Source organism: Ambystoma mexicanum, chromosome 2p (assembly GCF_040938575.1).
Source record: "Ambystoma mexicanum isolate Mex_15411 chromosome 2p, UKY_AmexF1_1, whole genome shotgun sequence".
NCBI lineage: Eukaryota > Metazoa > Chordata > Amphibia > Caudata > Ambystomatidae > Ambystoma > Ambystoma mexicanum.
Window position 1 is genome coordinate 464236835 of NC_090923.1, and position 23012 is coordinate 464259846.

At 47.8% G+C, this 23012-nt stretch overlaps 1 protein-coding gene and 1 long non-coding RNA gene across 10 annotated transcripts in view; both read right to left on the reverse strand.

Moving 5' to 3' along the window:
* FOXP1 (forkhead box P1) overlaps positions 1–23012 on the reverse strand; it is a 1926958-nt gene that overhangs the window by 1256133 nt on the left and 647813 nt on the right. The window lies entirely within an intron of this gene.
* LOC138566480 (uncharacterized) lies at positions 103–9853 on the reverse strand. The gene is made up of 2 exons (XR_011301942.1): positions 9292–9853; positions 103–2891 (listed from the first exon to the last, which is right to left on the reverse strand). It is a non-coding gene; the product is annotated as an uncharacterized lncRNA (long non-coding RNA).

The following is a 23012-nucleotide window of genomic DNA, read 5'->3' on the forward strand; positions in this document are numbered from 1 at the left end:
ATTGAAGTGGAAGCTGATATGCCAAAATATTTGTGGGTGCGATTTCTCGCCGTCCATAACCAGTACAAGAGGGACCCTGCAATAACTCAGACAGAAAAGAGCCAAGTTAACATTACTTTATTAATGCACAAGCATTCGCGAATGGGCAGCAAGTTCAAACGTCTCGCAAAGCAAGTCGTCAAAGTGCCGCGCTTTGCCCTGCACATCGTGGTCCTTTTATACCCATCTGTTTTACATTGTCATACATTGCTGCACATAGATTATGTCCACCACAAGGCGGTTCCTCCCAGTCATGACTTTGCATCAAGGTCAACAGTTCAACATCTGCTATTGTGGTTTCCTGTTATCTGTTATTCGCTCTCTCTCGTGCCCCTCTGTGTATCTCTGTGCACGAGGCTGTGCTTACTCATTCCTTCCCCACCCGTAATCTGCAGATAGTTTTAGCAGGCTCAACATGCTTCGACATACAGTGACCAAACACAATTCTTCTGTTAAAAACAAGTTCTTGCCAGGTCAGCAGGTCTCTTTCTAGTTTGCAATTGCTATTCATATATGGCCATTAAACGCCACCGTATAAAAGAGAAGGCCTCTTCTTTTAGCAAAAAGTACATTCTTTTAACGCATATGATGATTAGTACAAACTCCAAGTGTGAGCACAACATTACATATGTATGCGTACCTTCAATCCACCCTTTGCTCACACTTGAGCATCAATCTAAACCTTCCTAGCATAAGCAGATGGCAGGAAAGCAACATCATCACATACTGTATGTACCATAATCTTCTCCAGGCCTCCCATGTCAAAAAATTCCTGTTGTACATGGCTTTTATCCATTGGATTTAGGCGCGTTATGCTGGAAGAACACATGGAAACACAGCACGACACACATACCGGGAAACATTGGATGCAGAGACAAATACCTACAACTATTGCCGCTAGAACCAGTATAGGCGTAAGAAGTTGCCATCCAATTTCTTTCAGGAGCTTCATCCACCAGCTATCTCCTGACCCTTCCTCCTGGTGGATGCTATCCGCCACTTTATGCAGTTTGTTTACTCCATCCAGGATTCCTGTACTCCCTTCTGGTATGTAAACACAGCATTGGGATCCCACCAAAAAACAGACTCCGCCCCTTTCTGCAGTGAGTATGTCTAAGACATACCTATTTTGGAGAGCCACTAGCCGAATTGCTTTCATTTCATAAGTGATGTTTTCCATTAGGTCTGCAGATTCTTCGATTACGAACTCAAGGGCCCTGCTTAGCTTTTGGATTTCTTGACTGTTCATAAAGATGCCCGCTGGAGGAACCAGGACCCCCATCAGATCTATAAACGTTTCCCATCCTGTAGGTTGATACGTAGGAATTTTTGGGTTTACTGCTCGTTTATTTCTGCTGTGTATTTCTTTATGCAGAGTAGACGGGGCATATACCATCACAGCCGGCATTATTCTGGCTATGTAACATACCCCAACAAAATCTTTGGCTAACCACAAATAAGCCCTCTTGTTACAGACGTAGGCATGTCCTTCAATCTGTAACAATCCCTTTGTGTAGTTATTTAGATTCACCATTTGACTGCACCCCGAGATCATTCTTTGATTACCTCTTGCGCTCCTCTTAAAACATATATTCTTTGGCCTAAACTCTTGTGTGATGGTGATAGGGGGAGGAGGTTCTCTTACTATCTGTACCATAGCAGGTGCAAGCCCGATTCCCTCAGTTTTGATTTTATAGCGTATCTTTTCCTTTAGAAGGGTTTTGTTCTCTCCTCTAACATAACAAGCGGTATTCGGTATCATATATTGCTGTGCTGACACTATTCTCATGTAAATTAATGTACACCCCGCATCCTCAGTAACTGGCGATGCGTACACTGGGATGCCTTCACTGCTATGTCGGGGCATGTGGGTGCAGATCCAGCAATCAGTTTTATTCACTACCCCATATGTTGTGTTTATTATCTTCACGTATTCATTTTTAGCATAGTCTTCCGGGTCGTGTTGGTCATAGGCATCTCGATTCCTGCTCTTGACCCAATCTGTTCTCCCTGTTTCATTTGACTCGGGCAACAGGTTCTTTAATTCATATCTAGATGGATGTTCCAGATACCAGAATATTATGGCAAATGCTATTAGTACTACTATCGTGCATACAGAAAACAAAATTTTGCCTCTTGTGGTACAAACTGGTATTTTCCTCTTACCTTCTGTGTTTGAGGAGCATACACTTATCCGTTCAGGGACTAAACCAGCATACACGGGTGTAGACATAGTTCAGTATATGGCTCAGTATACAGCGTATATCAGTTGCAACCTAGCGATATAGCAATATCCCCTATTTAAAGCACCAGTGTCCTTATTACTCTAGTAGTGGTAGGTCTCACTGAAAACCTTCATCCGATCTGTCCCACGTCTCGTAGTGCCTGTCCCAGGAGGGGAACGCCGAAGGCCCTTCAGGCTACAAGCCCGTCGTCTTCAGTAAGGCACAATTCTGCTAAAACCAACAAGAGAGTCCAAATGTTCATCTCCCTAATGATCAAAGTTCAAAACAGTGTCCTTACACGTTGCTTGGCACATACACGTCACGGGATCGGAGGCGATGGGCACACCTGTCACTGGCATCTGGCAGTACACTTGCAACCTGCGGTTTGTCGGTTCCCTTTTCTGGAGGAATCAATAGTGGCAGCGTCTTCTTGACGTGATTCACGTGGTACCAGTGCGGTTTGCCATCAACTTTTACCGCAGTTTGTGTTGCGAGGAGAACCTGAAACGGGCCCCTCCATCTGGGTTGCAGTCCGCTGGTGCGATCGAAGGCTTTTATAACAACCCAGTCACCGGGCTGCACGTCGTGACCTTCTCCTATCAGAGGAGATGGAGCTACTGCGTTCACCTGTGCATTAATAGAAATCAGTCTATTAGTTAACCCAATACAGTACTGTTGTAATGCAGGCCATGCTTGCTCAGACAATCTCTTAGGTGATATGGGGGTCCCAATACTTGGTGGACGCCCCATAACAATTTCGAAAGGAGATAAACCATGTGTACGCTTAGGCATAGTACGCATACTCAATAATGCAATAGGCAATGCATCCGGCCATTTCAGTCCCGTTTCAGCACAAGCCTTTGCCAGTTTGTTCTTCAATACCTTATTTGTGCCCTCTATAATCCCAGCTGATTGAGGATGAAAAACTGCGTGGAAACGTTGATCAATACCAAGGGCCTTGCAAACTTTGCGTACTACTTCACCAGTAAAATGAGTCCCATTGTCAGACCATAGATATCTGGGGACCGTATACAAGGGCACCCAGTGTTTCAATATGCATTGTGCTGTGGAGGTGGCACTATTGTCCCGCAGGGGATATGCTTCCACCCATCCTGAGAACCCACATTTCATCACCAAACAGTAGGAATGTTTATTTACAGGCTCCAGCTGTATAAAGTCCATATACACCACCTCAAAAGGGCAGGTGGGTAACTTACTGTGGCCCGCCGGGGCCGGTACACCTTTCCCCACATTATATAAAACACATATTTCACATTGTTTTGCCCATTGGCGACAATACATTCCCAATCTTTTGTTGTACCACACAGTACTTAAAACTTCTTCCATAGTTCTTGCGTTAACGTGGGTTGGACCATGAGCCACGCTCACTATCACAGGTAAGTATGCGTCAGGTAGTACCCAGGTGTTCGTTTTGGTATGTGCCCATAGCCCATCTACCGTCTCCTCATATTGATCATCCTTGTGCCAAGATAGTCTTTCTTCAATGGTTGCATCTGCTTGGATTTCCTTTACGCGCTCCTTCGTCCCTTCCATAGTCACATCCCTCCCCACTATGAGCTGTCGGGCTTCCCACCGAGTGTCCCTTGTGGCAGCTAGTTTAGCCATCTGGTCAGCCAAAGAATTTCCCTGCGTGACATAATCCAGTGTTTTTTTATGCGCTGCGCACTTCACTACGGCCACCATTTTGGGCAGCGTAAGGGCTTGCAATAATTCAGCAATCAATCGGGCATGTTTAATAGTATCACCTTGAGAGGTTAAGAAGCCACGCTCTCCCCAGAGTTTACCAAAACTGGAAACCACCCCGTGCGCGTAGGCTGAATCAGTATAAATTGTCACTTTCATGCCGCTGCTTAACACTAATGCTCTAGTTAGCGCAATCAATTCTGCCGCCTGCGCCGATTTCTCACACACTTTCCCACTCTCAATCAACTGTTCCCCTGTAGTTACTGCATACCCTGCTGTTGTCTCCCCATTTGGCAGTTTGAAACAGGAACCATCACAGAATAATATACCCTCATTATCAACCAGCGGGGTGTCTTGCAGGTCTGCTCTACCCTTAGTGTGTTCTTCCATTTGAATCACACAATCATGCCTAATGTCACCAGGTGAGGTGGGCAAAGGAAGCAGTGTCGCTGGATTCAAAGTGTTACACCGTTCAATTTTTACATTACTGGCAAACAGGATCATCTCATACTGTGTGAGTCTAGCTGTAGTCAAATGCTGTGTATGCACTCTATTCAGAAGAACATCTACCGTATGTGGAACTTTTACTGTTACTTCACTCCCTAGGATGATACCTGCACTTTGTTTTAGGGCTGTCGCTGCTGCAGCTACTGCTCTCATGCATGGGGGTAGGCCTCGAGCTACTGAGTCCAGAGTGCTAGAAAAATATGCACATGGTCTCTGTTTACCCCCTTGTTCCTGTGTCAAGACTGACACAGCGCAACCTTCCTGTTCATCAACAAAAAGGCAAAATCTCTTAGTATAATCAGGTGTGCCTAAGGCCGGTGCGTGGCATAGAACATCTTTCATAGCTGTCAGGGCTTTTTCCATCTCAGGTGTCCATTCTAATGGGCCGTTTTCTTGTACTTCTTTTAAGGCTTTTAGCATGGGCTGGATCAATACAGAGAATTCAGGAATCCAGTGCCTACAGTAGGATAAAACACCAATTATCCTTCGGAGACCCTTTGCCGTGTCTGGACCTTTTATGGACTGTATCAAAGCAATGCGATCAGTAGACAGGGTTCGCCCCTCTTCGGACAGCTCAAAGCCTAAATAATGGACCTTTTGTTTTACATACTGCATTTTGGCTAGGGCTACCTTGTGCTTATTCTCTGCTAAGTGCATTAGCACCAATCTGGTCACATAATGGCATTCCTCTTCGGTGGCTGCACATAATAGCAAATCATCAACATATTGTATCAGAGCAGTGTTAGCGGGTAGGGCTAGGTTATCCATCTGTGTTTTTAGTGCTTGGCTGAATATGGCGGGACTTTCTGTATATCCCTGCGGGGCTCTAGTAAATCGATACTGTCTATCTCGAAGAGTAAAACTAAACAGGTACCTGCTTTCTTCGGCAATAGGAATGCTGAAGAAGGCATTTTTCAAATCAATTACCGTAAACCATTTTGCTGTTTTGGGAATTAAAGTGAGTACACTTGAAATATTAGGGACAACTGGATATCTGGGTTCTACTATTTTGTTTATTTCTCTTAAATCAATAATAAAACGATAGGGTACGGCTTCATCACCTTTCTTGTGTACTGGAAGGATCGGAGAGTTACAAGGGCTATCATTTGTTGGCTCTACCACCCCTAACCGTATCATGTCCTGTACTATTTGATATAGTGCCTGCTCTCCCTCGTGTGATATGCGATATTGTTTTATCCTGGGCAACCTGGCACCGGGCTTTAGTTTGATTACTACTGGGGAAACATCCAATACTCCTACATCATTCCCATGAGTGGCCCATAGTTCATTCGGGATGTCTTGGAGTTCCGGGGGCAGGGTTTGCATTACTCCTATCATACTCATAGGTTTGCTTATGGTCATTCTCACTCCCTGGGGGGAGCAATATATTGTGGCCCCTAGCGTTTTTAATGCATCAATACCTAACAAGTTTTCTGGGCAGTGATTGGTCAACAGCCACCCATTCTCCCATTTTACCCCATGAAGTTCCGCTTCTACTATTTCACTTACAGGAGTCTTTATTGGATTTCCCCCAAATCCAACTGATACCTTGCTTTTATCCGATAATGGGACAGCGGGGACGGCTCTGATATTCACGGAACTGTTTCCAGCTCCTGTGTCTACCAGACATCTCAAGTTTCGGTGGGGGCCGATCCTAATAGAGGCATAAGGCCCCCTTTGGTCTATAGGAACCTGCACCACTCCCGCTATCTCATTCCGGCATCCTCAGGACATATCGCTTGTGTTATCCTGAAAATCATCGCTATAGTATACCCCTTCTCCACATTCTTCACCCTGGCATACACCTTGTACTTGTGGTGTTTGTTGTGGCTGATACAGTAGATTGGGGGGAGGCGGGGCCGGCCAGGGAACATCCCCTCTTGCTTGTCCGTCAAAGGCATTGGGTTGAGGGGGTTTAAACATTCTATTGTCTTGGTTGCCGTACCCACCAGTCCTATTTCCTGGGGCAAATGTTGTCTGTGAAGGGGGCCGTACGCCCCTTCCTCTCCCACCACTCTGGGGACACTGGGATTTCCAGTGTCCGGGTCTCTTGCAGAAGGCACATACATCTTGGGGTAGCCCATCACTCCTCCCATATAGCGCACCTCCTTGCACTGTACCTCTTCCTGTCCCTTGGCCCCCTATCATGTTGCTGCTATAGCCCTGTGACGGGCCGTTATTATTGTAGTTATACCTGCCTTGGGGCCCTTGATGCAACTGTTGCATCAACACTTTGGTTTTTAAATCCTTCTCTTGTCGTGCCTTTTGTTGTCCCTTTACTCTTTCCCCTCTTTCATAATACCTGGCCATTTCGAGGAGATCCCGGGGGTTTCTAGTCATCCATGTACTTTCTGCCCTCCTAATGTTCTCCTGAATTGGCCCGTGGAGCCCCTCTACAAAGTTTGTGGCAAAGTACCGTTGGCCCGTTTCAGACCCTATCTCTAGCCCACTGTGCGCTTTGAATGCTGCTTCATAACGCAGAAAGTACTGTGCTACCTCCTCACTTGCACCCTGTATCACAGCGGACAGTTTCTCCACATTCACATCAAATGGGGGTAACACCTTTTCTAGAGCCCTCAGGACTGCCATGCCATGCCCCCTTAGGGGTTCAGGATATTCCTCATGCAGTTTTCTATTTTTGCTCGCATCCATTACATCTTTCCATTTTATTGTTTCATTGTCTTTGGCACGAAAGGGGGTCCATATTTCTTCTGGGACAATGGCTAACAATATGTTATCTACATCCTCTACGGTAAATAACCCTGGTCTGAATAACTTTCCCACTTCTTTGTAGAATCCTGCCGGGTCTATACGGGGGTCGGGGATGGACTTGGTGATATGCATTAATTCAATTCGGGATAAAGGGACATACACATAGGTGCGCATCATGTTACCAGTGGCTGCCTCTATGGTGGGTTGGCACTCTCTCATTGGCATTAATAGTGACTTTTCTGTATTTGTTTGTTCACTCACAAGGGCCTGCACTGGTGATGAAGCAGAGGACTGGTGACTAAGAGTTTTCTCTTTTATTTTTTTATAATCTTTTAATAGTTTCTCCACCTTAGCCATCCTCCATTCTTCCGCCCCTGAATCATCCACTCTTATATTAGATAGCAGTTTCTTATCCAATTCCGTCCTAATCCTATTCCACTGGGACACATATCTAGGCTCCTTTTCCTCTTCTATATCATCCACCCTAATAAGAAGATATTTAATTACGTTTACTTGTATAGGCCAGCCAAGGCCCTCCATCAGACTCACCAGGGTGGACATGGACTGCGAGTGTATGGATGCTATCATACGATTAGCTACGTTTTGGCCCGCCTGGTCTGCATCTTTGAGTTTAGCCTCTCTTTCCCTCACCTCTCTTTCCCATGCCCTCTTTTCCTTCTCCCATTCAACACTGCCCCTTATGACTTCCTCTATTATGTCTGACATACATCCCCATAACTGAACACTGGACGCAGTCACTGGTAGTAACGCGACAGCGTCCTGATATGCTGAGGGCAGATCCGCAGTACTCTGTCCTCTCAATTTACAGTTACCCTCATGAAAGGTATATAGTTTAGTGGCCACTGTCCTAAATTCCAAAGGTGTCAAACACCCCAATTGGTCCCGTAGGCTGTCATTGAGGGGTGTGCCATACAGCCCGGTCATAAGGATTTGCAAGTCTCCATCTCTATCCTTTTCTACAGTAGTCGTTCTCCTATGGTCTATCAACCTATCTGGGTCCCCATACTTCATTGGGAATTCCACCCTTTCACCCTCACTGTCTGCCGGTGGAGCTGTAGCTCCTGGAAACAATAATTCAGTCGTTGTTTGTTCTGCTTCTAGCCCTATCACATCTTCATATCGAGGCACCGGCACGGCAGGATACATACCCCCACTGTTCTTAATCATCATATGTCTATCCAACTGATCTAGCCTCTCACCCTTCTCTTTTATCTCTAGATCATGTAATTTTTGATTTACCGTTCTCTTCTGCTCCTTTGCTTTTTGTTTATTCTGAGCATTGCGCCTGCGCATTGCTTCTACCCTCCATAGTCGTATAGCCTCAAACTGTGCGGGTCTAACCCGTCTTTTTACTAACTCTATTTCTACTTTGGATATGCGGTCCACATCAAAGGACCCGGTGTCTGGCCATTTATGCTCAATCAAATCTTTTGTGTATTCGGACCATTCTTTTAAGAACAATGTTGAATTCAATCCATGTTTAATCAACATATCAAATGCAGGGGTTCCTTCAAGAGGGGCATAGTGTCTCTTGCCTATACCACTCTTGCTGGAAGCCGCTTGACCCATTTTGTTGGTATACCGCAATTGCCTAAAACACTCACCTTTCCCAAATATGCACCTATTGGTTAACAATAATAATACATCCTCCTGGCGTATCTAACATATCATATCATCATTTCAACATTACTTCTTCATAGACGGACTTACCACCGTCCTCTTCACAAACCCTGAATCATTATTCCCTTATTCCATCATGCATCCGTCCATACCACTTATCTTAAGGGTCCCGCCAGAGTGTTCCGGACCCGAAGGGCGACAGCCTGCTGTTCCACCGCCAACGGAGCCGGAAAAACAAGGATGACGCGTTGGTTGCAATCAAAGGTGCGGATTCAGTTGTTGGGGCCCCGTGATCAATTCCTTCTCCGGTTCCGCCGCGGCGTTCCTCACCCAGTGACGGACTGTCGCTCCTTCGCGTCCCACTTCTGACACCAAAATTGTGGGTGCGATTTCTCGCCGTCCATAACCAGTACAAGAGGGACCCTGCAATAACTCAGACAGAAAAGAGCCAAGTTAACATTACTTTATTAATGCACAAGCATTCGCGAATGGGCAGCAAGTTCAAACGTCTCGCAAAGCAAGTCGTCAAAGTGCCGCGCTTTGCCCTGCACATCGTGGTCCTTTTATACCCATCTGTTTTACATTGTCATACATTGCTGCACATAGATTATGTCCACCACAAGGCGGTTCCTCCCAGTCATGACTTTGCATCAAGGTCAACAGTTCAACATCTGCTATTGTGGTTTCCTGTTATCTGTTATTCACTCTCTCTCGTGCCCCTCTGTGTATCTCTGTGCACGAGGCTGTGCTTACTCATTCCTTCCCCACCCGTAATCTGCAGATAGTTTTAGCAGGCTCAACATGCTTCGACATACAGTGACCAAACACAATTCTTCTGTTAAAAACAAGTTCTTGCCAGGTCAGCAGGTCTCTTTCTAGTTTGCAATTGCTATTCATATATGGCCATTAAACGCCACCGTATAAAAGAGAAGGCCTCTTCTTTTAGCAAAAAGTACATTCTTTTAACGCATATGATGATTAGTACAAACTCCAAGTGTGAGCACAACATTACATATGTATGCGTACCTTCATATTTAAAAGTGGCAGCTTTACAAAAAGACACAGCCACACAGTTAGAGGAAAGCGCCGAGATTCCCTTACCAGAAGGTTTTCCAGAATTTTCCAAAATGGTAGAAGAGCAGATCTCCTTAGCGGATGCGTGTGACAACGATGAGGATAGGAACGAACTGAGAAAGATATTTATGGAATTTAAAGATGTATTTGCAAAAGATGCTTATGATTGCGGTTTGACTGATTTACATGTGGCCACACTTCCGGAAGGGTGTAGCAGAAGTGCAGTATTTGTACCCCAGTATAGACTACCGCTGGCATGTTTAGAATCATTAGCAGAGATTATAAAGAATTTGGAAGCTCAGGGAATCATCAGGCCCATTCATAGCACATCCAATACACCTATTTTAGGTGTGTTAAAGCCAAATGGTCAATGGCGGCTAGGTGCAGACTTGAGGGAGTTAAATAAAAGAGTGCCAGTATCCAGATGGCCACTGCCATTCATTGATCAGGGGCTAGCTCAGGTACATGGTTCAAAAGTGTTTACCACATTGGATCTCACCTCTGGATATTGGTGCGTGCCATTTGGCAGAGGAGATACAGAATTTATTTTCCTTTACATTTGACAGGACTCAATTAAATTAGATTTGGTATATAGTACTATAGTATACATACATTATTTCAGCACACTGATACATTTAGTGGTATACATTATGTTGGTATGCGGCATTGGTGGTATAGTGGTGAGCATAGCTGCCTTCCAAGCAGTTGACCCAGGTTCGTTTCCCGGCCAACGCACCATAAATATGTTGGCTATTTTGTATACATCTGGGGCCTAACGGTATTTTCTTACCGCCAAAATGAAAATAATTCAGTAATAATCACTCTTTGCATTCAGATTAGATTTGGTATATAGTACTATAGTATACATACATTATTTCAGCACACTGATACATTTAGTGGTATACATTATGTTGGTATGCGGCATTGATGGTATAGTGGTGAGCATAGCTGCCTTCCAAGCAGTTGACCTGGTTTAGTTTCCCGGCCAACGCACCATAAATATGTTGAGTATTTTGTATAGATCTGGGGCCTAGCGGTGTTTTCTTACCGCCAAAATGAAAATAATTCAGTAATAATCACTCTTTGCATTCAGATTAGATTTGGTATATAGTACTATAGTATACATACATTATTTCAGCACACTGATACATTTAGTGGTATACATTATGTTGGTATGCGTTATTGGTGGTATTTATGGGTGAGCATAAATCCTTTGTTTTATATATGTGACCACAATATCCAGAACCCCTTATTTTTGTTTAGTTTGTTTGTGTGATCACTAGAGAGACCTCAGGCTTGCATTTCAGAAACACCACATTTCCAATTGGAGTGCCACCATGGGCTGTTCTCACTGACTTATCTACAACAGCAAGCTATATGTGGTATTTATCACCAACTTATTTACGTTTGTGAGCTATGTCCAGGGCCTCTCTTTCTGCCGACTCATAGACCTTCGTCAGCAGGCTATTTCATTTTGTTATTATTATGTTCCATTCAGAAAACACACACACACATACACTGAATGGATTCATGCACACAGCTACCGTCATGTCTTATCTTTTAGCAACTTTTAAAAATGACAATTGCACTGTGCAAAGATCTTCCCATATTACCAGTGTTATAATGATAGATGCACAAAGGACAAGATAAAAATGAAACACACTTCCCGCCTGCTTTCAGATATTTTTTTTGTATTATAAAACTTGCATTTCAACACGAGCGTACTCTTTTTTTACAGAAATAAATGGAAAACTCACAGTAACAACATTATCTGTAACAAAATGAAAAGAGAGTGACGAGGAACAAGAATTCAATTTGCAACATTAAACATGTGGTTAAAACACAGGAATCTCCTCTCCTACTCTGACTGAATATTTTCGCACACATACACACAGCCCCCACACTTCAGCGAGATAATTACCAGGCTTGTTCAGCATGTAACCTCTTTGGCTGGTCGCGTTCTGGAGGGGTTCACCCAGCAAGGACAAGCATTTGCTGTCGCTCAAACTGGGACTTGTTAACTGGAAATCCCAGCCTCTGTAGCAATATTGAATCTGCTTTAGGAATCAGGCATCCCCAGCTATCAACCCAGTCCTTCTCCGAGCTGTGTCAAGATGTCCTCTGCCTAGCTTCTTCCCCGAGATTATACAGGAAATCTCTGGTTACCTCCTACCAAAGGATCCTAACCAATAAAATTCTATCATGTCCTATCCTCCCTCTGCACACAATAGAAATCTTTTACAGTAAGCAACTGTAACAAAACTGATTTCCTGCTATTCGAAACCTTGCTTCCTGCAAATACTGTGGACAAAGCAGCACAGAAAAAAAAATCTGGATTGGCGTTTAAAATGACTTTCAGAGTCTGCCTCATTTTGCAGTGGAGAACACATTATTTTATTAATGAGTTAGCATGTTAGTTTTCTGTTAATGAGGTTAGTTCATTAATCCTCAAATGTGTCTCCTGCAACAGAGGAATTTCAGGTAAAAAAAAATATGCTTTTAACTGTGAAAAAAAAATTATTTGCATTTTATATGTAGAAATCATTTTTGACTGCATAGCCTGTTTTCATTTACATGTCCATAGGTTACACTGGCAACACATGCCTCGCTGTACCACCTTATATCAATGCACCAAACCCATGCAGTGGCGCTGCACTTCAAAAAACATGCTATACATTGATCCTGTGCAGTGGTGCTGCGCTCTGTGCTCCCAAAACATGCTAAACAATCCTACATATAGCAGTCAATAATACCTTTGTCAGTTCTTGGTGGTCCGGCAGTGCCAAACCAGATTTCTTTGCACTGTGAGAGCAGTTCAAAGTTTGGGAGAGTGCAAAAGGAAGCACCGGAGGAGTCTGCTGGTTCAAATGTACTGAACGGTTCTTGAAACACGACTCCAAGCAATTAAACAGTGAAAAACAACACTAGGATCCTTGCTGTCTTGCCTCACAGGGTGCTCTGAGTCGTCCTTATCAAGGGACTCAGGGACAGGAGAAGTCCTTTTCACATACTCCCAATCATGGGGAGACTGGCACATGCACTCCAGGGGTCCTTCAACACAGTGAGGTTCTGGGTAACGATCTGGCTGGCAGAGGTAGGTCTTGTTCAAGCACCCCCAATGGTCCCTGGAGATGGTTAGGGAATAGAGCTTTCCTCTGCCTTGGAACATCTGCATTTACCTCAGAACTTGAGGATATTGGAAGGAACTGCTCTCTCTGCAGGGTCCAACAAATTTTTCTTCCGGGGGTTGAATTCCAGAGATGATTCAAAGAAGTGGTGGAAGACTCCTTCTTTTAAAGGTAAAAGTCCGCAGGTGATTGGACTAAAGCTGCTTTATGGGTCCAATCCTAGCTCTTGAAATATGTGGACTTTGGCTTCTAACATCATACCAAAGTGCTTTATGCTACAGGAAGTGGAGGAGACAGGAATGAGACAGTGGCAGAGAAGCAAGATGGTGGAACTTTCCTCCAGCTGCACGGAGCTCACACTGTCTACACTAAGCACCCCTCCTTCCCTTCTCAATAGAATCAAAGGCCTTTGAACGGGAGTGCCTTTTGATTCCTGTTCCCAGGCCATCTTCCTGTGAAGTGGCTAGCCCTGCGAAAGGGTGTTGCCTGCCATTAGGAACAAAGTGACAATCCCACAAGGCTACAGTCCTGCCAGTGAGCAGGAACAGCCTTGTCTGGAAAGATTACCCATAACCCTTCCAAAGCTGAACTGAGACAATGGGGCTCACATGTGCGATATCATCATCATCATCATCACAACCTTTATTTTAAGTTATTGTATTTAGGTACAAAACCTATGGTTCAAAATACATTTGAAACCGATAAAACACGTACAAAAAAACTCCTTAAAAATCTGAAACAGGCTGTAAAGACCGGTAGGGGGTGTCTGTACTTCTGCTCTCTATAGGGTAGAGGAGAGGCACAGAAGACCCCAGCCAAGATTCTCTAATACGGTAGCAATGGACGAGCAATCAAGGCCTAGCTTCTCAGGAGGTGATGCAGGCTGGTTCTTAAGTACAGTGTATTCCCCAAGCCCCCACAAAGGAATGTCCACACACTGTATTACTGAAAACACAGTCTTTATATAATTAATTCAAAGGTTATGTACACTTATCACAATAATGCACTTTGTGCTTCGGAAAATCAACAATGGTAAATATCTACAATTCTAAAGTGGTACCACTAATATTCGATTAGAGTGCATCAACAAGGCTGTGAAAATGCCACACGGATCAATAGCAATGAAACCAGCAATAGAGAGAAGAGAGAAAGCAGACGGATGAAACAATAGGCAGACGACTGGTCCTGGCTACTGGACACAGCTCTGAGTGGAGATCCCCCCACCTGGGCAACCTGTAAAATAACGATATATAAAACAAGCCCAGTCCATATATTGTTCAAGAGTCTCGTTCTCTCCTACAATGTTTTACCCCCCCAATGTACCTGGTGGAGTAGAGTTCGTCGGCGAGGCGTCGACCGATCCTTCTGGAGTGACTCCCTTTAAGGCAGGAGCCACGGATCGTCGAGAGGCGTCGCGGACTCGGGGTTCGGTGTCGGGGAATCGGCGGCCCTTCTTGAGTGTCGCCCCTTTCAAGCGGGAGACACGGGGCGCTGAACGTCCGACCGTGAACCGGGTAGAACGACGTCGATGAGGCAGCAGGCTTTGATCAGAGCGGTGCTCGTCGACGACAGAGCGTTGGCGTCCTGCAAGGAAGAGGCGTGCGGGGCACCTCGGTGACGATAGTTCTGGACCGCAAAGAGATGAAGAAGAACTGTGGCCCAGCAAGGGCGTCGAGTCGTCGGCGTCTCTGCGGTCTTTGGGTGGCGGGAAACCCACCGGTGGATACTCCTCGGCGCGTCGACGGTCAGGCCTTCTCCCACAGGAGACGGCACGGCGATGCAGACGAGAGCGTCCGTTGATTAAGTTAAAGTTCTTAGGCAAATGGGAGCACGGCGGCTCCGGTCGGCGACGGCGGTCGTCGACAGTGGCGGACAACAGTCCGGGCGCTTCGCTTTGGGATTCCTCAGCAGTCCCCGTATCGGGTTGGCAGCCTGTCGTAGGTCTGTCTACCAGGGAGCGTTGGCAAAGGTCAGCTGTGCACGATGGTCCCTCGTAGCTCGGGAAGAGGGCGCCTTACCAGGTCCTCTCTGGGTCAGTCCTTGGAGACACAGCCGCCTTTAGATCGTGAAGGAGAGCCACGGCAATCCTTCTCTTCCAGCAGGGCCTCAAGGTCAAGCGTCAGTTGTTCCAGTTACTCGTCGTAGTGGACTTCAGCTTCTGAACGCTTCTGAACGCTTCTGAACGCTTCTGAACAATTTCCAGTGGTGAGAGGTCCCCAGATATACTATTCGGTCTCTCATCCACACTGCTGGCACATACTCAGCAGCCAATCGTACAGAAGGGCATTCATGCAGTCGGTCAGCCAATCAGGCACGCAGGGCATTCAGGCCACTCTTCTCCCGCTCAGACACTCACAACAAGGAATGTGGATTGAGACAAGTACTCAGCCATTCAACTCTACACACTGCATTCAGTCCAGTTTCGGGCAGGGCTGTCTCAGTCTTTGTCTCTCATGGCAGAAACCAGACAGCCACAACACGGAGTGCATATTGGTCACACTCCCCATTCACCCAGGTCCCACCCACAGGAGGTACCCACAACATACAGTCAGCGGGAAGGCTCCAGCAAGTCTAGCTGGGCCTTCCCAACAACACCATATATGGAACTTCCACCCAACAGCCAGTCAGGGGGAAGGGACAGAGTCAGGGCTTCCCAGGACTTTGGGAAAACAAGGTATCAGGGGATAGAAAGCAAGAGGCCACCGTGGCCATCTTGTTTCCTATCAGGAATCAACTGATTCCAATGGCAGGGCCGGGGTACCCCAAAATGGCGGATACCCAGCGCACCTGTCAACTTCAGCATGTAGCTGCCACCAGCCCATACCCTGCTCTGTGGGCCACCCACGGGTGCCCAAAAACATACACTAGGGGTTTTAGGGTTGTACCCCTACCCATGGGTGCCATAAGGGTATCCCATGGGTCTGTTCACCAAACCAAAAGAGAGAGCTGCACCGCCAGGAGTCCCGCATGGACTTCTGCGCGGAAAACACGACAGACCACACAATAAGAACAGAAAAAGGACAAGGATACGGAGGCCCTGTCCCTCCGATGCATTTCCAGCATCACAGTCGCCCCCCCCAGACTGAGGTTAGGGTGCCTAATCTCCCACGGGATAGACACCCTCATCCAGACGGTCAACATACCTTCTGGAAAGGCCATCTGCATTATCGTGACTCTTCTCTGGTCTGTGCTCTATGGTGAAGTCTAGCCCTTGCAGGCTAATGGACCACCTGAGCAGTTTCGGATTTTCACCCTTCATCTGCATAAGCCATTTCAGGGGCTTATGATCTGTTTGGACCTTGAAGGTGGACCCCGTAAGGTAGGGCCTAAAACGCCTAAGGCTCCAAACTATACTAAAACATTCCTTTTCAACAGTAGCCCACCTAAGTTCTCTACCCTTGAGTTGTCTACTGATGAATATGATAGGATGTTCTCTCCCTTTGTCATCTAACTGGGACAAGACAGCTCCAATTCCGGTGTCGCAGGCATCCGTCTGGACGATAAAGGGTCGGCTGTAGTCAGGCGCACACAACACGGGTGCCCTGCACAGACTTTCTTTCAAGCCATCAAAGGCCCTCTGACAGTCTTCAGTCCAATTAACCTTCCTAGGCTGTTTGGGTGAAGTCAGAGCTGTCAGTGGTGCGGCTATGGTCCCATAGTCCGCCATGAAATTGCGATAATACCCAGTGAGGCCCAAAAAGGCTCTCACCTGGGTTTGAGTAGTGGGAGTCTCCCAGCTCTGTACGTCCTGTACCTTACTGGAAAGAGGCTGGATTTGACCCCCTCCTACCTCATGACCAAGATAGGTAACTTTCCCCTGAGCTATCTGGCACTTGGTGGCCTTGATAGTGAGGTTAGCCCTTTTCAAGGCCTGCAACACCTTATCCAGATGTGTCAAATGCTCTTCCCAGGTGGAACTGTAGACGGCAATGTCGTCTAAGTAAGCCACACAAAAGGCTTCCAGCCCACTGAGCGCATGGTTGACCAATCTCTGGAAGGTGGCAGGGGCATTCTTCAACCCAAAAGGCATGACCCTAAACTGGTAGAGTCCCTCAGGTGTTGAGAAAGCCGTCTTTTCCTTGGCATGGTCCGTCAGAGCTATTTGCCAATAGCCTGAGGTAAGGTCAAAGGTGCTCACAAACTTGGCAGCACCTATGGTGTCCACGAGCTCATCAGCCCTGGGCAATGGGTGCGCGTCAGTTTTGGTGACGGCATTGACGCCTCGGTAGTCCACACAGAACCTCCAATCCTTGGTACCCGCCTGGGAACTTGCCTTGGGGACAAGGACCACTGGACTGGACCAGGGACTGGTTGAGGGTTCAATAACACCCAGATCCAACATCTTGGCGACCTCAGCCTGGATGTGGTTCTTGACGGTATCTGACATACGGTAGCACCTGCTTTTGACAGGTACACTGTCACCAGTGTCAATTTCGTGCTTACACCACGGTGTAAGGCCCGGTGTCAGTGAAAACAGAGGGGCATACTGCTGGAGCAAAGCCCTGCAGGCCCTCTGCTGCTCTGTTGTCAAATCGGGAGAGAGCTGTACTCCCTCCACTGAGCCATCCTGAGGGTTGCTATGCAGCAAATCAGGAAGGGGCTCACTCTCATCCTCTTCTTGCCCTGAAGCTAGCAAGAGACATGAGACCTCTGCTCGCCTGTGGAAAGGCTTGAGCCTGTTGACATGGAATACCTGGGGGGCTACCCCAGAGGCTCCCATGTCAACCAGATAATTGACTTCGCCCATCTTGGAGATGATCCTGAAGGGTCCAGTCCACTTGTCTGCCAAAGCTCTAGGCTTGGTAGGCTCCATCACAAGGATTTCCTGTCCCGGAGTCCAATCCACTTGCGACGCTTTAAGGTCATGCCAGTACTTATTCAATTCCTGGCTGGCCTTGAGATTTGCTGTTGCCTGACCCATCATTTGTGTCATCCTCCGCCTGAGGCCTAACACATAGTCCCCCACTTGCTTGGCGGGACCGGGAGGGGTGGCTTCCAAGCCTTCTCGGATCAAGGCGAGGGGCCCCCTCACGGGATGTCCAAAGAGTAACTCAAAGGGGCTGAAACCAACACCCTCTTGAGGTACCTCTCTGTAAGCAAACAGCAGGCATGGCAGGAGGAGATCCCATTTCCTCCTTAGGGGTTCTTCCAAGGCCCCTAGCATGCCCTTGAGAGTTTTATTAAATCTCTCAACCAGACCATTGGTCTGGGGGTGGTAAGAGGTGGAGAACTTGTGGGTTACCCCGCACTCTTTCCACATGGTTTTCATGTAACTAGACATGAAGTTGGATCCTCGGTCAGAGACAACCTCCTTGGGGAATCCAACACGGGTGAAAATGCCTAGGAGAGCCCTGGCAACCACCTTGGCAGTAACAGTCCGAAGGGGTATTGCCTCAGGGTACCTGGTGGCATGATCTACCAAGACCAGGATGAACCGATGTCCACCTGAAGTGGGAGGGTCAAGGGGACCGACGATGTCGATGCCCACCCTCTCAAATGGTGTGCCAACCACTGGTAATGGCTGCAGTGGGGCAATGACCCTGCCTCCAGTCTTGCCAGACAACTGACAAGTGGGGCAGGTCCTGCAGTGGGACTCCACCTCTACTCCCATCCGTGGCCAGTAGAAATGGGCAGAGAGCCTCTGCTTAGTCTTCTTGGGCCCAAGATGACCAGCCAAGGGCACCTCATGCGCCAACTGCAGAAGGAAGGGCCTGTAAACCTGGGGTACCACCAACCTCTTGCGGGCACCAGGTTCAGGCTTAGTGGGCTCGCTAACAAGGAGCTCACCCTCCCAATAAATCTTGAAGGTCCTAGGCACTTCACCTTGTGCCTGGGACAGGGCCTGTTTCCTCAGACCCTCGAGAGAGTGGCACTCTCTCTGTCCCTTACAGAAGTCTGCCCGGGAGGGTCCCCCTTCAGCTAACAAGCATTGAAGGTCGGGATGATCCTCCGGGTTGAGAACCTCTCCCACAGGAGAGTCTTCTGCCTCTTCTCCCAAAGGAGTTGAGTTTGGGTTTTCCACTGGACCCAGCCCGTCCGGAGCATGGATCCCAATGGGTGCAGCAGGAAGAGAAGGTGCTCCCTCCACAGAGGTGGCCTTCTTGGTCTTCCGCCTTCTTGCCTTAGGCCTCGCCTTTGGCTCGGGTACCTGACTCACAGCCAGACCCGGTGTCACCTGTGACCTAGTGACCGCAGCCGCAGTCATGGGAAGACCATCCGAGATCAACCCCAACTCTACTAGATCATTCCCTAACAAAATGTTAGCAGGGACATTGTCCTGAACCAGGACAGGAAGCTTTGCTGTCTTGTCTCCAATCATGAGTGTGACTAAGGCTACAGGCGATAATTTGGGAGGCCCACCAGCTAACCTGGTGGTTCTCAGAGGAGCACTTACATAGTCCTCTGGCTTGAGCAGGGTCCTGTCCACCACTGTCATGCTTGCCCCAGTGTCTCTCAAACCAGTAGAAGGCTGGCCATTCAAGAGGACACTTCTCAAAAACCTACGGGTGTTCTGCGGGATAGTCGCCAGTACTTCTGCGTACTGGTCCCAGGCCCCAAGGGACACTAAGGAAATCTCTACTGGAGCACCAAATGTGATTCCGGTAGAGGAGGGGAGGACGGTGGCCTCCACCTCAGACACGGGGTAAGGGTAGGTCAGGCTGACAGCCTGTACTCCAAGTGCCTTACCTTTACACTTGGAGTCACCCCTTCGGTGATCCAGAGCCCCACAATCCCAACAAGTGCTAGGAGTGCGAGGTACGGTACTGGAACCACTGGGAGCCTGCTTTGCAGCAGGTGGACCACTACTCTTATTCCCACCCCCAGATGACTTATCCCCACTAGATTTTTGGGTCTTAGGAGAGGAAGGTTTTGGTTTACCCGACTGTGATTGCTTTTGGGACTCCTCAGCTTTCTGAGAGGTCCCCTTTTCTTTGTCCTTGTCCTTCCCACTGGAGTCCTTAGGGGACACCCGGTGGGAGACCCACTTGTCAGCCAACCTAGCCAGCTTAAAGGGGTCCAGAATGTTCTGGTCAGCCACATACTGACGCAGCTCTGGTGAACAGGCTTCAGAAAAATGCTCAAAAAACAACAGGTGGGATAATTCAGCAAAAGTTTTCACCTTGTAACCATCAATCCACCCCATCATGTTCATGTGCGCAGCACTCACCCAGTCAACCCAAGACATATTCTCTCGTTTCTTAAAATCCCTGAACCTTTTAAGGTATTGGGTAGGTGTCTTGCCAAACTTGGCAATTAAAGCAGACTTCATACACTCATACTGACCCCTTTCTTCCACACTCAGCTTCAGAATACAGTCATATCCAGTTTGAGGCACTCTGCTTAACAAACACTTAGCCCAATCTCTTTTATCCACATCATGAATTGCACAAGCCATTTCAAACGCTTCAATCCATTGGAGGATATCTGAACCCTCCAAAAACACACCAACCAAATCTTTCATAAACTTGGTGGCTGGGGACCTGCCACTCTCAATTGGTTTAGCTGAAGCCTCCACTCGAGCTTTCTCTAACTGGATTCTCTGACATTCAGTGTCCTTATCTTTGAGCGCAAGATCCCTATTCTTGAGTTCCACTTGTTGAGCCAACTCCTCTTTCTTGAGTTCAGCATCGATTTCCAACTTGCGATATTCAAAGGCTAACTTCATCCTTAATAACTCAAGTTCCATGGAATTGCTGGGGTTCGGAACAGAGGCAGCAGGAATGGCAGCATTCCCAGAAACAGATTCAGCGACAACCCCAGGGGCAGAGTCCTCACTGGTTGCATCCCCCCCTTCATCAAGAGTTTCACCATCAGTCTGGTAGTCCACCAGGGCAGCTATTAGCTCAGCCCTAGACTTATCCACAAAGTCTAACTCCCTGGCTTCACAAGCACTCTGGAGAGCCTCTAAGCTCATCCGAGTCAATTTACCATTCGCAATGGTCTCCATCGCTTGTAATGCAGTTATTTGGAACACACCTAAACCTTAATTCAATAAAGTGCAGATATTTTGTAAGTGGCACGGTTATACACTGATTCTTAAAACCATAAGCATCCCACCGCTGCCACCAGCTGTAAAGACCGGTAGGGGGTGTCTGTACTTCTGCTCTCTATAGGGTAGAGGAGAGGCACAGAAGACCCCAGCCAAGATTCTCTAATACGGTAGCAATGGACGAGCAATCAAGGCCTAGCTTCTCAGGAGGTGATGCAGGCTGGTTCTTAAGTACAGTGTATTCCCCAAGCCCCCACAAAGGAATGTCCACACACTGTATTACTGAAAACACAGTCTTTATATAATTAATTCAAAGGTTATGTACACTTATCACAATAATGCACTTTGTGCTTCGGAAAATCAACAATGGTAAATATCTACAATTCTAAAGTGGTACCACTAATATTCGATTAGAGTGCATCAACAAGGCTGTGAAAATGCCACACGGATCAATAGCAATGAAACCAGCAATAGAGAGAAGAGAGAAAGCAGACGGATGAAACAATAGGCAGACGACTGGTCCTGGCTACTGGACACAGCTCTGAGTGGAGATCCCCCCACCTGGGCAACCTGTAAAATAACGATATATAAAACAAGCCCAGTCCATATATTGTTCAAGAGTCTCGTTCTCTCCTACAATGTTTTACCCCCCCAATGTACCTGGTGGAGTAGAGTTCGTCGGCGAGGCGTCGACCGATCCTTCTGGAGTGACTCCCTTTAAGGCAGGAGCCACGGATCGTCGAGAGGCGTCGCGGACTCGGGGTTCGGTGTCGGGGAATCGGCGGCCCTTCTTGAGTGTCGCCCCTTTCAAGCGGGAGACACGGGGCGCCGAACGTCCGACCGTGAACCGGGTAGAACGACGTCGATGAGGCAGCAGGCTTTGATCCGAGCGGTGCTCGTCGACGACAGAGCGTTGGCGTCCTGCAAGGAAGAGGCGTGCGGGGCACCTCGGTGACGGTAGTTCTGGACCGCAAAGAGATGAAGAAGAACTGTGGCCCAGCAAGGGCGTCGAGTCGTCGGCGTCTCTGCGGTCTTTGGGTGGCGGGAAACCCACCGGTGGATACTCCTCGGCGCGTCGACGGTCAGGCCTTCTCCCACAGGAGACGGCACGGCGATGCAGACGAGAGCGTCCGTTGATCAAGTTAAAGTTCTTAGGCAAACGGGAGCACGGCGGCTCCGGTCGGCGACGGCGGTCGTCGACAGTGGCGGACAACAGTCCGGGCGCTTCGCTTTGGGATTCCTCAGCAGTCCCCGTATCGGGTCGGCAGCCTGTCGTAGGTCTGTCTACCAGGGAGCGTTGGCAAAGGTCAGCTGTGCACGATGGTCCCTCGTAGCTCGGGAAGAGGGCGCCTTACCAGGTCCTCTCTGGGTCAGTCCTTGGAGACACAGCCGCCTTCCATCGTGAAGGAGAGCCACGGCAATCCTTCTCTTCCAGCAGGGCCTCAAGGTCAAGCGTCAGTTGTTCCAGTTACTCGTCGTAGTGGACTTCAGCTTCTGAACGCTTCTGAACGCTTCTGAACGCTTCTGAACAATTTCCAGTGGTGAGAGGTCCCCAGATATACTATTCGGTCTCTCATCCACACTGCTGGCACATACTCAGCAGCCAATCGTACAGAAGGGCATTCATGCAGTCGGTCAGCCAATCAGGCACGCAGGGCATTCAGGCCACTCTTCTCCCGCTCAGACACTCACAACAAGGAATGTGGATTGAGACAAGTACTCAGCCATTCAACTCTACACACTGCATTCAGTCCAGTTTCGGGCAGGGCTGTCTCAGTCTTTGTCTCTCATGGCAGAAACCAGACAGCCACAACACGGAGTGCATATTGGTCACACTCCCCATTCACCCAGGTCCCACCCACAGGAGGTACCCACAACATACAGTCAGCGGGAAGGCTCCAGCAAGTCTAGCTGGGCCTTCCCAACAACACCATATATGGAACTTCCACCCAACAGCCAGTCAGGGGGAAGGGACAGAGTCAGGGCTTCCCA